Source organism: Camelus bactrianus, chromosome 3 (genome assembly GCF_048773025.1).
Source record: "Camelus bactrianus isolate YW-2024 breed Bactrian camel chromosome 3, ASM4877302v1, whole genome shotgun sequence".
Taxonomy (NCBI): domain Eukaryota; kingdom Metazoa; phylum Chordata; class Mammalia; order Artiodactyla; family Camelidae; genus Camelus; species Camelus bactrianus.
This window is the reverse complement of record NC_133541.1, coordinates 128,524,749-128,541,267: the sequence shown is the minus strand read 5'-3', so window position 1 is coordinate 128,541,267 and position 16,519 is coordinate 128,524,749.

The following is a 16,519-nucleotide window of genomic DNA, read 5'->3' as shown; positions in this document are numbered from 1 at the left end:
CGGGTTGCAGGAGACACTTTTTCTCTGCTTTCACAGTCTGTTTCCTAGTGCCGGTTTGTAATTCCTGCAGTTTTCACTGTAAAAACGAGTTGGAGCTTGTACCTCCCCATATATATGTATGGAATGGAGTTTGCAACTGAAAAGAAACTTTGTGTTCCCAAAAAGCTAGGTGAAGGACGGCTTTCACACACACTTATCTCTCAGAACTGAGCAAGTGGAGAGACGTTCGTTCATCTAGCACCAAAGGAACGGGTTGCAGGAGACACTTTTTCTCTGCTTTCTCAGTCTGTTTCCTAGTGCCGGTTTGAAGTTCCTGCAGTTTTCACCGTCAAACCGAGTTGGAGCTTGTACCTACCCATATATATGTATGGAATGGAATTTGCAACTGAAAAGAATCTTTGTGTTACCAACAAGCTAGGTGAAGGACGGCTTTCACACACATTTATCTCTCAGAACTGAGCAAGTGGAGAGACGTTCGTTCATCTAGCACCAAGGGAACTGGTTGCAGGAGACACTTTTTCTCTGCTTTCTCAGTCTGTTTCCTAGTGCCGGTTTGAAGTTCCTGCAGTTTTCACTGTCAAACCGAGTTGGAGCTTGAACCTCCCCATATATATGTATGGAATGGAGTTTGCAACTGAAAAGAATCTTTGTGTTCCCAACAAGCTAGGTGAAGTACGGCTTTCACACACACTTATCTCTCAGAACTGAGCAAGCGGAGAGACGTTCGTTCATCTAGCACCAAGGGAACGGATTGCAGGAGACACTTTTTCTCTGCTTTCTCAGTCTGTTTCCTAGTGCCGGTTTGAAGTTCCTGCAGTTTTCACTGTCAAACCGAGTTGGAGCTTGTACCTCCCCATATATATGTATGGAATGGAGTTGGCAACTGAAAAGAAACTTTGTGTTCCCAACAAGCTAGGTGAAAGAAGGCTTTCACACACACTTATCTCTCAGAACTGAGCAAGTGGAGAGACGTTCTTTCATCTAGCACCAAGGGAACGGGTTGCAGGAGAAACTTTTTCTCTGCTTTCTCAGTCTGTTTCCTAGTGCCGTTTTGAAGTTCCTGCAGTTTTCAGTGTAAAACAGAGTTGGAGCTTGTACCTCCCCATATATATGTATGGAATGGAGTTTGCAACTTAAAAGTAACTTTGTGTTCCCAACAAGCTAGGTGAAGGACGGCTTTCACACACACATATGTCTCAGAACTGAGCAAGTGGAGAGACGTTCGTTCATCTAGCACCAAGGGAACTTGTTGCAGGATACACTTTTTCACTGCTTTCTCAGTCTGTTTCCTAGTGCCGGTATGATGTTCCTGCAGTTTTCACTGTAAAACCGAGTTGGAGCTAGTACCTCCCCATATATATGTATGGAATGGATTTTGCAACTGAAAAGAAACTTTGTGTTCCCAACAAGCTAGTTGAAGGCGGCTTTCACACACACTTATCTCTCAGAACTGAGCAAGTGGAGAAACGTTCGTTCATCTAGCACCAAGGGAACGGTTTGCAGAAGACACATTTTCTCTGCTTTCTCAGTCTGTTTCCTAGTGCCGGTTTGAAGTTCCTGCAGTTTTCACTGTAAACCCGTGTTGGAGCTTCTACCTCCCCATATATATGTATGGAAAGGGGTTTGCAACTAAAAAGAAACTTTGGTTCCCATCAAGCTAGGTGAAGGACGGCTTTCACACACACTTATCTCTCAGAAATGAGCAAGTTGAGAGACGTTCATTCATCTAGCACCAAGGGAACGGGTTGCAGGAGAAACTTTTTCTCTGCTTTCTCAGTCTGTTTCCTAGTGCCGGTTTGAAATTCCTGCAGTTTACACTGTCAAACCGAGTTGGAGCTTGAACCTCCCCATATATATGTATGGAATGGAGTTTGCAACTGAAAAGAAACTTTGTGTTCCCAACAAGCTAGGTGAAGGAAGGCTTTCACACACACTTATCTCTCAGAACTGAGCAACTGGAGAGACGTTTGTTCATCTAGCACAAAGGAACAGGTTGCAGGAGACACTTTTTCTCTGATTTCTCAGTCTGTTTCCTTGTGCCGGTTTGAAGTTCCTGCAGTTTTCACTGTCAAACCGAGTTGGAGCTTGTACCTCCCCATATATATGTATGGAATGGAGTTTGCAACTGAAAAGAAACTTTGTGTTCCCAACAAGCTAGGTGAAGGACGGCTTTCACACACACTTATCTCTCAGAACTGAGCAAGTGGAGAGACGTTTGTTCATCTAGCACCAAGGGAATGGGTTGCAGGAGACACTTTTTCTCTGCTTTCTCAGTCTGTTTCCTAGTGCCGGATTGAAGTTCCTGCAGTTTTCACTGTCAAACCGAGTTGGATTTTTACCTCCCCATATATATGTATGGAATGGAGTTTGCAACTGAAAAGAAACTTTTTGTTACCAACAAGCTAGGTGAAGGACGGCTTTCACACACACTTATCTCTCAGAACTGAGCAAGTGGAGAGACGTTCGTTCATCTAGCACCAAGGGAACTGGTTGCAGGAGACACTTTTTCTCTGCTTTCTCAGTCTGTTTCATAGTGCCGGTTTGAAGTTCCTGCAGTTTTCACTGTCAAAACGAGTTGGAGCTTGAACCTCCCCATATATATGTATGGAATGGAGTTTGCAACTGAAAAGAAACTTTGTGTTCCCAACAAGCTAGGTGAAGTACGGCTTTCACAAACACTTATCTCTCAGAACTGAGCAAGCGGAGAGACGTTCGTTCATCTAGCACCAAGGGAACGGGTTGCAGGAGACACTTTTTCTCTGCTTTCTCAGTCTGTTTCCTAGTGCCGGTTTGAAGTTCCTGCAGTTTTCACTGTCAAACCGAGTTGGAGCTGTACCTCCACATATATATGTATGGAATGGAGTTTGCAACTTAAAAGTAACTTTGTGTTCCCAACAAGCTAGGTGAAGGACGGCTTCACACACACATATCTCTCAGACCTGAGCAAGTGGAGAGACGTTCGTTCATCTAGCACCAAGGGAACGGGTTGCAGGAGACACTTTTTCTCTGCTTTCTCAGTCTGTTTCCTAGTGCCGGTTTGAAGTTCCTGCAGTTTTCACTGTAAACCCGTGTTGGAGCTTCTACCTCCCCATATATATGTATGGAATGGAGTTTGCAACTAAAAAGAAACTTTGGTTCCCATCAAGCTAGGTGAAGGACGGCTTTCACACACACTTATCTCTCAGAACTGAGCAAGTGGAGAGACGTTCATTCATCTAGCACCAAGGGAACGGGTTGCAGGAGAAACTTTTTCTCTGCTTTCTCAATCTGTTTCCTAGTGCCGGTTTGAAATTCCTGCAGTTTTCACTGTCAAACCGAGTTGGAGCTTGAACCTCCCCATATATATGTATGGAATGGAGTTTGCAACTGAAAAGAAACTTTGTGTTCCCAACAAGCTATGTGAAGGAAGGCTTTCAAACACACTTATCTCTCAGAACTGAGCAAGTGGAGAGACGTTTGTTCATCTAGCACAAAGGAACAGGTTGCAGGAGACACTTTTTCTCTGATTTCTCAGTCTGTTTCCTAGTGCCGGTTTGAAGTTCCTGCAGTTTTCACTGTCAAACCGAGTTGGAGCTTGTACCTCCCCATATATATGTATGGAATGGAGTTTGCAACTGAAAAGAAACTTTGTGTTCCCAACAAGCTAGGTGAAGGACGGCTTTCACACACACTTATCTCTCAGAACTGAGCAAGTGGAGAGACGTTTGTTCATCTAGCACCAAGGGAACGGGTTGCAGGAGACACTTTTTCTCTGCTTTCTCAGTCTGTTTCCTAGTGCCGGTTTGAAGTTCCTGCAGTTTTCACTGTCAAACCGAGTTGGATCTTTACCTCCCCATATATATGTATGGAATGGAGTTTGCAACTGAAAAGAAACTTTGTGTTCCCAACAAGCTAGGTGAAGGACGGCTTTCACACACACTTATCTCTCAGAACTGAGCAAGTGGAGAGACGTTCGTTCATCTAGCACCAAGGGAACGGGTTGCAGGAAACACTTTTTCTCTGCTTTCTCAGTCTGTTTCCTAGTGCCGGTTTGAAGTTCCTGCAGTTATCACTGTAAAACCGAGTTTGAGCTAGTACCACCCCATATATATGTATGGAATGAAGTTTGCAACTGAAAAGAAACTTTGTGTTCCCATCAAGCTAGGTGAAGGACGGCCTTCACACACACTTATCTCTCAGAAATGAGCAAGTTGAGAGATGTTCGTTCATCTAGGACCAAGGGAACGGGTTGCAGGGGTCATTTTTCTCTGCTTTCTCAGTCTGTTTCCTAGTGCCGTTTTGAAGTTCCTGCAGTATTCACTGTAAAACCGAGTTGGAGCTTGTACCTCCCCATATATATGTAAGGAATGGAGTTTGCAACTGAAAAGAAACTTTGTGTTCCCAACAAGCTAGGTGAAGAGCGGCTTTCACACACACTTATCTCTCAGAACTGTTCAAGTGGAGAGACGTTCGTTCATCTAGCACCAAATGAACGGGTTGCAGGAGACACTTTTTCACTGCTTTCTCAGTCTGTTTCCTAGTGCCGGTTTGAAGTTCCTGCATTTTTCAGTGTAAAAGCGAGTTGGAGCTTGTACCTCCCCATATATATGTATGGAATGGAGTTTGCAACTAAAAAGAAACTTTGTGTTCCCAACAAGCTAGGTGAAGGACGGCTTTCACACAACTTATCTCTCAGAACAGAGCAAGTGCAGAGACGTTCGTTCATCTAGCACCAAGGGAACGGGTTGCAGGAGACACTTTTCCTCTGCTTTCTCAGTCTGTTTCCTAGTGCCGGTTTGAAGTTCCTGCAGTTTTACCTGTCAAAACGAGTTGGAGCTAGTACCTCCCCATATATATGTATGGAATGGAGTTTGCAACTGAAAAGAATCTTTGTGTTCCCAAAAAGCTATGTGAAGAGCGGCTTTCACACACACTTATCTCTCAGAACTGAGCAAGTGGAGAGACTTTCGTTCTTCTAGCACCAAGGGAACGGGTTGCAGGAGACACTTTTTCTCTGCTTTCTCAGTCTGTTTCCTAGTGCAGGTTTGAAGTTCCTGCAGTTTTCAGTGTAAAACCGAGTTGGAGCTTGTACCTCCCCATATATATGTATGGAATGGAGTTTGCAACTGAAAAGAAAATTTGTGTTCCCAGCAAGCTAGGTGAAGGACGGCTTTCACACACACTTATCTCTCAGAACTGAGCAAGTGGAGAGACGTTCGTTCATCTAGCACCAATGAAACGGTTTGCAGAAGACACATTTTCTCTGCTTTCTCAGTCTGTTTCCTAGTGCCGGTTTGAAGTTCCTGTAGTTTTCACTGTAAAACCGATTTGGAGTTAGTACCTCCCCATATATATGTATGGAATGGAGTTTGCAAGTAAAAAGAAACTTTGTGTTCCCAAAAAGCTAAGTGAAGGACGGCTTCACACACACTTATCTCTCAGAACTGAGCAAGTGGAGAGACGTTCGTTCATCTAGCACCAAGGGAACGGGTTGCAGGAGACACTTTTTCTCTGCTTTCTCAGTCTGTTTCCTAGTGCCGGTTTGAAGTTCCTCCAGTTTTCAGTGTAAAACCGAGTTGGAGCTTGTACCTCCCCATATATATGTATGGAATGGAGTTTGCAACTGAAAAGAAACTTTGTGTTCCCAACAAGCTAGGTGAAGGACGGCTTTCACACACACTTATCTCTCAGAACTGTGCAAGTGGAGAGACGTTCGTTCATCTAGCACCAAGGGAACGGGTTGCAGGAGACACTTTGTCTCTGCTTTCACAGTCTGTTTCCTAGTGCCGGTTTGTAGTTCCTGCAGTTTTCACTGTAAAAACGTGTTGGAGCTTGTACCTCCCCATATATATATATGGAATGGAGTTTGCAACTGAAAAGAAACTTTGTGTTCCCAACAAGCTAGGTGAAGGACGGCTTTCACACACACTTATCTCTCAGAACTGAGCAAGTGGAGAGACGTTCATTCATCTAGCACCAAGGGAACGTGTTGCAGGAGAAACTTTTTCTCTGCTTTCTCAGTCTGTTTCCTAGTGCCGGTTTGAAGTTAATGCAGTTTTCACTGTCAAACCGAGTTGGAGCTTGTACCTCCCCAAATATATGTATGGAATGGAGTTTGCAACTGAAAAGAAACTTTGTGTTACCAACAAGCTAGGTGAAGGACGGCTTTCACACACACTTATCTCTCAGAACTGAGCAAGTGGAGAGACGTTCGTTCATCTAGCACCAAAGGAACGGGTTGCAGGAGACACTTTTTCTCTGCTTTCTCAGTCTGTTTCCTAGTGCCGGTTTGAAGTTCCTGCAGTTTTCACTGTAAAAATGAGTTGGAGCTTGTACCTCCCCATATATATTTATGGAATGGAGTTTGCAACTGAAAAGAAACTTTGTGTTCCCAACAAGCTAGGTGAAGGACGGCTTTCACACACACTTATCTCTCAGAACTGAGCAAGTGGAGAGACGTTCGTTCATCTAGCACCAAGGGAACGGGTTGCAGGAGACACTTTTTCTCTGCTTTCTCAGTCTGTTTCCTAGTGCCGGTTTGAAGTTAATGCAGTTTTCACTGTCAAACCGAGTTGGAGCTAGTACCTCCCCATATATATGTATGGAATGGAGTTTGCAACTGAAAAGAAACTTTGTGTTTCCAACAAGCTAGGTGAAGGACGGCTTTCACACACACTTATCTCTCAGAACTGAGCAAGTGGAGAGACGTTCGTTCATCTAGCACCAAGGGAACGGGTTGCAGGAGACACTTTTTCTCTGCTTTCTCAGTCTGTTTCCTAGTGCGGGTTTGAAGTTCCTGCAGTTTTCACTGTCAAACCGATTTGGAGGTAGTACCTCCCCATATATATGTATGGAATGGAGTTTGCAACTGAAAAGAAACTTTGTGTTCCCAACAAGCTAGGTGAAGGACGGATTTCACACACACTTATCTCTCAGAACTGAGCAAGCGGAGAGACGTTCGTTCATCTAGCACCAAGGGAACGGGTTGCAGGAGACACTTTTACTCTGCTTTCTCAGTCTGTTTCCTAGTGCCGGTTTGAAGTTCCTGCAGTTTTCACTGTAAAACCGAGTTGGAGTTAGTACCTCCCCATATATATGTATGGAATGGAGTTTGCAACTGAAAAGAAACTTTGTGTTCCCACCAAGCTAGGTGAAGGACGGCTTTCACACACACTTATCTCTCAGAACTGAGCAAGTGGAGAGACGTTCGTTCATCTAGCACCAAGTGAACGGGTTGCAGGAGACACTTTTTCTCTGCTTTCACAGTCTGTTTCCTAGTGCCGGATTGTTGTTCCTGCAGTTTTCACTGTAAAAACGAGTTGGAGCTTGAACCTCCCCATATATATGTATGGAATGGAGTTTGCAACTGAAAAGAAACTTTGTGTTCCCAACAAGCTAGGTGAAGGACGGCTTTCACACACACTTATCTCTCAGAACTGAGCAAGTGGAGAGACGTTTGTTCATCTAGCACCAAGGGAACGGGTTGCAGGAGACACTTTTTCTCTGCTTTCTCAGTCTGTTTCCTAGTGCCGGTTTGAAGTTCCTGCAGTTTTCACTGTCAAACCGAGTTGGATCTTTACCTCCCCATATATATGTATGGAATGGAGTTTGCAACTGAAAAGAAACTTTGTGTTCCCAACAAGCTAGGTGAAGGACGGCTTTCACACACACTTATCTCTCAGAACTGAGCAAGTGGAGAGACGTTCGTTCATCTAGCACCAAGGGAACGGGTTGCAGGAGACACTTTTTCTCTGCTTTCTCAGTCTGTTTCCTAGTGCCGGTTTGAAGTTCCTGCAGTTATCACTGTAAAACCGAGTTTGAGCTAGTACCACCCCATATATATGTATGGAATGAAGTTTGCAACTGAAAAGAAACTTTGTGTTCCCATCAAGCTAGGTGAAGGACGGCCTTCACACACACTTATCTCTCAGAAATGAGCAAGTTGAGAGATGTTCGTTCATCTAGGACCAAGGGAACGGGTTGCAGGGGTCATTTTTCTCTGCTTTCTCAGTCTGTTTCCTAGTGCCGTTTTGAAGTTCCTGCAGTATTCACTGTAAAACCGAGTTGGAGCTTGTACCTCCCCATATATATGTAAGGAATGGAGTTTGCAACTGAAAAGAAACTTTGTGTTCCCAACAAGCTAGGTGAAGAGCGGCTTTCACACACACTTATCTCTCAGAACTGTTCAAGTGGAGAGACGTTCGTTCATCTAGCACCAAAGGAACGGGTTGCAGGAGACACTTTTTCACTGCTTTCTCAGTCTGTTTCCTAGTGCCGGTTTGAAGTTCCTGCATTTTTCAGTGTAAAAGCGAGTTGGAGCTTGTACCTCCCCATATATATGTATGGAATGGAGTTTGCAACTAAAAAGAAACTTTGTGTTCCCAACAAGCTAGTTGAAGGACGGCTTTCACACAACTTATCTCTCAGAACAGAGCAAGTGCAGAGACGTTCGTTCATCTAGCACCAAGGGAACGGGTTGCAGGAGACACTTTTCCTCTGCTTTCTCAGTCTGTTTCCTAGTGCCGGTTTGAAGTTCCTGCAGTTTTACCTGTCAAAACGAGTTGGAGCTAGTACCTCCCCATATATATGTATGGAATGGAGTTTGCAACTGAAAAGAATCTTTGTGTTCCCAAAAAGCTATGTGAAGAGCGGCTTTCACACACACTTATCTCTCAGAACTGAGCAAGTGGAGAGACTTTCGTTCTTCTAGCACCAAGGGAACGGGTTGCAGGAGACACTTTTTCTCTGCTTTCTCAGTCTGTTTCCTAGTGCAGGTTTGAAGTTCCTGCAGTTTTCAGTGTAAAACCGAGTTGGAGCTTGTACCTCCCCATATATATGTATGGAATGGAGTTTGCAACTGAAAAGAAAATTTGTGTTCCCAGCAAGCTAGGTGAAGGACGGCTTTCACACACACTTATCTCTCAGAACTGAGCAAGTGGAGAGACGTTCGTTCATCTAGCACCAATGAAACGGTTTGCAGAAGACACATTTTCTCTGCTTTCTCAGTCTGTTTCCTAGTGCCGGTTTGAAGTTCCTGTAGTTTTCACTGTAAAACCGATTTGGAGTTAGTACCTCCCCATATATATGTATGGAATGGAGTTTGCAAGTAAAAAGAAACTTTGTGTTCCCAAAAAGCTAAGTGAAGGACGGCTTCACACACACTTATCTCTCAGAACTGAGCAAGTGGAGAGACGTTCGTTCATCTAGCACCAAGGGAACGGGTTGCAGGAGACACTTTTTCTCTGCTTTCTCAGTCTGTTTCCTAGTGCCGGTTTGAAGTTCCTCCAGTTTTCAGTGTAAAACCGAGTTGGAGCTTGTACCTCCCCATATATATGTATGGAATGGAGTTTGCAACTGAAAAGAAACTTTGTGTTCCCAACAAGCTAGGTGAAGGACGGCTTTCACACACACTTATCTCTCAGAACTGTGCAAGTGGAGAGACGTTCGTTCATCTAGCACCAAGGGAACGGGTTGCAGGAGACACTTTGTCTCTGCTTTCACAGTCTGTTTCCTAGTGCCGGTTTGTAGTTCCTGCAGTTTTCACTGTAAAAACGTGTTGGAGCTTGTACCTCCCCATATATATATATGGAATGGAGTTTGCAACTGAAAAGAAACTTTGTGTTCCCAACAAGCTAGGTGAAGGACGGCTTTCACACACACTTATCTCTCAGAACTGAGCAAGTGGAGAGACGTTCATTCATCTAGCACCAAGGGAACGTGTTGCAGGAGAAACTTTTTCTCTGCTTTCTCAGTCTGTTTCCTAGTGCCGGTTTGAAGTTAATGCAGTTTTCACTGTCAAACCGAGTTGGAGCTTGTACCTCCCCAAATATATGTATGGAATGGAGTTTGCAACTGAAAAGAAACTTTGTGTTACCAACAAGCTAGGTGAAGGACGGCTTTCACACACACTTATCTCTCAGAACTGAGCAAGTGGAGAGACGTTCGTTCATCTAGCACCAAAGGAACGGGTTGCAGGAGACACTTTTTCTCTGCTTTCTCAGTCTGTTTCCTAGTGCCGGTTTGAAGTTCCTGCAGTTTTCACTGTAAAAATGAGTTGGAGCTTGTACCTCCCCATATATATTTATGGAATGGAGTTTGCAACTGAAAAGAAACTTTGTGTTCCCAACAAGCTAGGTGAAGGACGGCTTTCACACACACTTATCTCTCAGAACTGAGCAAGTGGAGAGACGTTCGTTCATCTAGCACCAAGGGAACGGGTTGCAGGAGACACTTTTTCTCTGCTTTCTCAGTCTGTTTCCTAGTGCCGGTTTGAAGTTAATGCAGTTTTCACTGTCAAACCGAGTTGGAGCTAGTACCTCCCCATATATATGTATGGAATGGAGTTTGCAACTGAAAAGAAACTTTGTGTTTCCAACAAGCTAGGTGAAGGACGGCTTTCACACACACTTATCTCTCAGAACTGAGCAAGTGGAGAGACGTTCGTTCATCTAGCACCAAGGGAACGGGTTGCAGGAGACACTTTTTCTCTGCTTTCTCAGTCTGTTTCCTAGTGCGGGTTTGAAGTTCCTGCAGTTTTCACTGTCAAACCGATTTGGAGGTAGTACCTCCCCATATATATGTATGGAATGGAGTTTGCAACTGAAAAGAAACTTTGTGTTCCCAACAAGCTAGGTGAAGGACGGATTTCACACACACTTATCTCTCAGAACTGAGCAAGCGGAGAGACGTTCGTTCATCTAGCACCAAGGGAACGGGTTGCAGGAGACACTTTTACTCTGCTTTCTCAGTCTGTTTCCTAGTGCCGGTTTGAAGTTCCTGCAGTTTTCACTGTAAAACCGAGTTGGAGTTAGTACCTCCCCATATATATGTATGGAATGGAGTTTGCAACTGAAAAGAAACTTTGTGTTCCCACCAAGCTAGGTGAAGGACGGCTTTCACACACACTTATCTCTCAGAACTGAGCAAGTGGAGAGACGTTCGTTCATCTAGCACCAAGTGAACGGGTTGCAGGAGACACTTTTTCTCTGCTTTCACAGTCTGTTTCCTAGTGCCGGATTGTTGTTCCTGCAGTTTTCACTGTAAAAACGAGTTGGAGCTTGTACCTCCCCATATATATGTATGGAATGGAGTTTGCAACTGAAAAGAAACTTTGTGTTCCCAAAAAGCTAGGTGAAGGACGGCTTTCACACACACTTATCTCTCAGAACTGAGCAAGTGGAGAGACGTTCGTTCATCTAGCACCAAAGGAACGGGTTGCAGGAGACACTTTTTCTCTGCTTTCTCAGTCTGTTTCCTAGTGCCGGTTTGAAGTTCCTGCAGTTTTCACCGTCAAACCGAGTTGGAGCTTGTACCTACCCATATATATGTATGGAATGGAATTTGCAACTGAAAAGAATCTTTGTGTTACCAACAAGCTAGGTGAAGGACGGCTTTCACACACATTTATCTCTCAGAACTGAGCAAGTGGAGAGACGTTCGTTCATCTAGCACCAAGGGAACTGGTTGCAGGAGACACTTTTTCTCTGCTTTCTCAGTCTGTTTCCTAGTGCCGGTTTGAAGTTCCTGCAGTTTTCACTGTCAAACCGAGTTGGAGCTTGAACCTCCCCATATATATGTATGGAATGGAGTTTGCAACTGAAAAGAAACTTTGTGTTCCCAACAAGCTAGGTGAAGTACGGCTTTCACACACACTTTTCTCTCAGAACTGAGCAAGCGGAGAGACGTTCGTTCATCTAGCACCAAGGGAACGGGTTGCAGGAGACACTTTTTCTCTGCTTTCTCAGTCTGTTTCCTAGTGCCGGTTTGAAGTTCCTGCAGTTTTCACTGTCAAACCGAGTTGGAGCTTGTACCTCCCCATATATATGTATGGAATGGAGTTGGCAACTGAAAAGAAACTTTGTGTTCCCAACAAGCTATGTGAAAGAAGGCTTTCACACACACTTATCTCTCAGAACAGAGCAAGTGGAGAGACGTTCTTTCATCTAGCACCAAGGGAACGGGTTGCAGAAGAAACTTTTTCTCTGCTTTCTCAGTCTGTTTCCTAGTGCCGTTTTGAAGTTCCTGCAGTTTTCAGTGTAAAACAGAGTTGGAGCTTGTACCTCCCCATATATATGTATGGAATGGAGTTTGCAACTTAAAAGTAACTTTGTGTTCCCAACAAGCTAGGTGAAGGACGGCTTTCACACACACATATCTCTCAGAACTGAGCAAGTGGAGAGACGTTCGTTCATCTAGCACCAAGGGAACTTGTTGCAGGATACACTTTTTCACTGCTTTCTCAGTTTGTTTCCTAGTGCCGGTATGATGTTCCTGCAGTTTTCACTGTAAAACCGAGTTGGAGCTAGTACCTCCCCATATATATGTTTGGAATGGATTTTGCAACTGAAAAGAAACTTTGTGTTCCCAGCAAGCTAGTTGAAGGCGGCTTTCACACACAATTATCTCTCAGAACTGAGCAAGTGGAGAAACGTTCGTTCATCTAGCACCAAGGGAACGGTTTGCAGAAGACACATTTTCTCTGCTTTCTCAGTCTGTTTCCTAGTGCCGGTTTGAAGTTCCTGCAGTTTTCACTGTAAACACGTGTTGGAGCTTCTACCTCCCCATATATATCTAAGTAAAGGGGTTTGCAACTAAAAAGAAACTTTGGTTCCCATCAAGCTAGGTGAAGGACGGCTTTCACACACACTTATCTCTCAGAACTGAGCAAGTTGAGAGACGTTCATTCATCTAGCACCAAGGGAACGGGTTGCAGGAGAAACTTTTTCTCTGCTTTCTCAGTCTGTTTCCTAGTGCCGGTTTGAAATTCCTGCAGTTTTCACTGTCAAACCGAGTTGGAGCTTGAACCTCCCCATATATATGTATGGAATGGAGTTTGCAACTGAAAAGAAACTTTGTGTTCCCAACAAGCTAGGTGAAGGAAGGCTTTCACACACACTTATCTCTCAGAACTGAGCAACTGGAGAGACGTTTGTTCATCTAGCACAAAGGAACAGGTTGCAGGAGACACTTTTCTCTGATTTCTCAGTCTGTTTCCTTGTGCCGGTTTGAAGTTCCTGCAGTTTTCACTGTCAAACCGAGTTGGAGCTTGTACCTCCCCATATATATGTATGGAATGGAGTTTGCAACTGAAAAGAAACTTTGTGTTCCCAACAAGCTAGGTGAAGGACGGCTTTCACACACACTTATCTCTCAGAACTGAGCAAGTGGAGAGACGTTTGTTCATCTAGCACCAAGGGAATGGGTTGCAGGAGACACTTTTTCTCTGCTTTCTCAGTCTGTTTCCTAGTGCCGGATTGAAGTTCCTGCAGTTTTCACTGTCAAACCGAGTTGGATTTTTACCTCCCCATATATATGTATGGAATGGAGTTTGCAACTGAAAAGAAACTTTTTGTTACCAACAAGCTAGGTGAAGGACGGCTTTCACACACACTTATCTCTCAGAACTGAGCAAGTGGAGAGACGTTCGTTCATCTAGCACCAAGGGAACTGGTTGCAGGAGACACTTTTTCTCTGCTTTCTCAGTCTGTTTCATAGTGCCGGTTTGAAGTTCCTGCAGTTTTCACTGTCAAACCGAGTTGGAGCTTGAACCTCCCCATATATATGTATGGAATGGAGTTTGCAACTGAAAAGAAACTTTGTGTTCCCAACAAGCTAGGTGAAGTACGGCTTTCACACACACTTATCTCTCAGAACTGAGCAAGCGGAGAGACGTTCGTTCATCTAGCACCAAGGGAACGGGTTGCAGGAGACACTTTTTCTCTGCTTTCTCAGTCTGTTTCCTAGTGCCGGTTTGAAGTTCCTGCAGTTTTCACTGTCAAACCGAGTTGGATCTTTACCTCCCCATATATATGTATGGAATGGAGTTTGCAACTGAAAAGAAACTTTGTGTTCCCAACAAGCTAGGTGAAGGACGGCTTTCACACACACTTATCTCTCAGAACTGAGCAAGTGGAGAGACGTTCGTTCATCTAGCACCAAGGGAACGGGTTGCAGGAGACACTTTTTCTCTGCTTTCTCAGTCTGTTTCCTAGTGCCGGTTTGAAGTTCCTGCAGTTATCACTGTAAAACCGTGTTTGAGCTAGTACCACCCCATATATATGTATGGAATGAAGTTTGCAACTGAAAAGAAACTTTGTGTTCCCATCAAGCTAGGTGAAGGACGGCCTTCACACACACTTATCTCTCAGAACTGAGCAAGTTGAGAGATGTTCGTTCATCTAGGACCAAGGGAACGGGTTGCAGGGGTCACTTTTTCTCTGCTTTCTCAGTCTGTTTCCTAGTGCCGTTTTGAAGTTCCTGCAGTATTCACTGTAAAACCGAGTTGGAGCTTGTACCTCCCCATATATATGTAAGGAATGGAGTTTGCAACTGAAAAGAAACTATGTGTTCCCAACAAGCTAGGTGAAGAGCGGCTTTCACACACACTTATCTCTCAGAACTGTTCAAGTGGAGAGAAGTTCGTTCATCTAGCACCAAATGAACGGGTTGCAGGAGACACTATTTCACTGCTTTCTCAGTCTGTTTCCTAGTGCCGGTTTGAAGTTCCTGCATTTTTCAGTGTAAAAGCGAGTTGGAGCTTGTACCTCCCCATATATATGTATGGAATGGAGTTTGCAACTAAAAAGAAACTTTGTGTTCCCAACAAGCTAGGTGAAGGACGGCTTTCACACAACTTATCTCTCAGAACAGAGCAAATGCAGAGACGTTCGTTCATCTAGCACCAAGGGAACGGGTTGCAGGAGACACTTTTCCTCTGCTTTCTCAGTCTGTTTCCTAGTGCCGGTTTGAAGTTCCTGCAGTTTTACCTGTCAAAACGAGTTGGAGCTAGTACCTCCCCATATATATGTATGGAATGGAGTTTGCAACTGAAAAGAATCTTTGTGTTCCCAAAAACTATGTGAAGAGCGGCTTTCACACACACTTATCTTTCAGAACTGAGCAAGTGGAGAGACTTTCGTTCTTCTAGCACCAAGGGAACGGGTTGCAGGAGACACTTTTTCTCTGCTTTCTCAGTCTGTTTCCTAGTGCAGGTTTGAAGTTCCTGCAGTTTTCAGTGTAAAATCGAGTTGGAGCTTGTACCTCCCCATATATATGTATGGAATGGAGTTTGCAACTGAAAAGAAAATTTGTGTTCCCAGCAAGCTAGGTGAAGGACGGCTTTCACACACACTTATCTCTCAGAACTGAGCAAGTGGAGAGACGTTCGTTCATCTAGCACCAAGGAAACGGTTTGCAGAAGACACATTTTCTCTGCTTTCTCAGTCTGTTTCCTAGTGCCGGTTTGAAGTTCCTGTAGTTTTCACTGTAAAACCGATTTGGAGTTAGTACCTCCCCATATATATGTATGGAATGGAGTTTGCAAGTAAAAAGAAACTTTGTGTTCCCAAAAAGCTAAGTGAAGGACGGCTTCACACACACTTATCTCTCAGAACTGAGCAAGTGGAGAGACGTTCGTTCATCTAGCACCAAGGGAACGGGTTGCAGGAGACACTTTTTCTCTGCTTTCTCAGTCTGTTTCCTAGTGCCGGTTTGAAGTTCCTCCAGTTTTCAGTGTAAAACCGAGTTGGAGCTTGTACCTCCCCATATATATGTATGGAATGGAGTTTGCAACTGAAAAGAAACTTTGTGTTCCCAACAAGCTAGGTGAAGGACGGCTTTCACACACACTTATCTCTCAGAACTGAGCAAGTGGAGAGACGTTCATTCATCTAGCACCAAGGGAACGTGTTGCAGGAGAAACTTTTTCTCTGCTTTCTCAGTCTGTTTCCTAGTGCCGGTTTGAAGTTAATGCAGTTTTCACTGTCAAACCGAGTTGGAGCTAGTACCTCCCCATATATATGTATGGAATGGAGTTTGCAACTGAAAAGAAACTTTGTGTTACCAACAAGCTAGGTGAAGGACGGCTTTCACACACACTTATCTCTCAGAACTGAGCAAGTGGAGAGACGTTCGTTCATCTAGCACCAAAGGAACGGGTTGCAGGAGACACTTTTTCTCTGCTTTCTCAGTCTGTTTCCTAGTGCCGGTTTGAAGTTCCTGCAGTTTTCACTGTAAAAATGAGTTGGAGCTTGTACCTCCCCATATATATTTATGGAATGGAGTTTGCAACTGAAAAGAAACTTTGTGTTCCCAACAAGCTAGGTGAAGGACGGCTTTCACACACACTTATCTCTCAGAACTGAGCAAGTGGAGAGACGTTCGTTCATCTAGCACCAAGGGAACGGGTTGCAGGAGACACTTTTTCTCTGCTTTCTCAGTCTGTTTCCTAGTGCCGGTTTGAAGTTAATGCAGTTTTCACTGTCAAACCGAGTTGGAGCTAGTACCTCCCCATATATATGTATGGAATGGAGTTTGCAACTGAAAAGAAACTTTGTGTTCCCAAAAAGCTAGGTGAAAGACGGCTTTCACACACACTTATCTCTCAGAACTGAGCAAGTGGAGAGACGTTCGTTCATCTAGCACCAAAGGAACGGGTTGCAGGAGACACTTTTTCTCTGCTTTCTCAGTCTGTTTCCTAGTGCCGGTTTGAAGTTCCTGCAGTTTTCACCGTCAAACCGAGTTGGAGCTTGTACCTACCCAT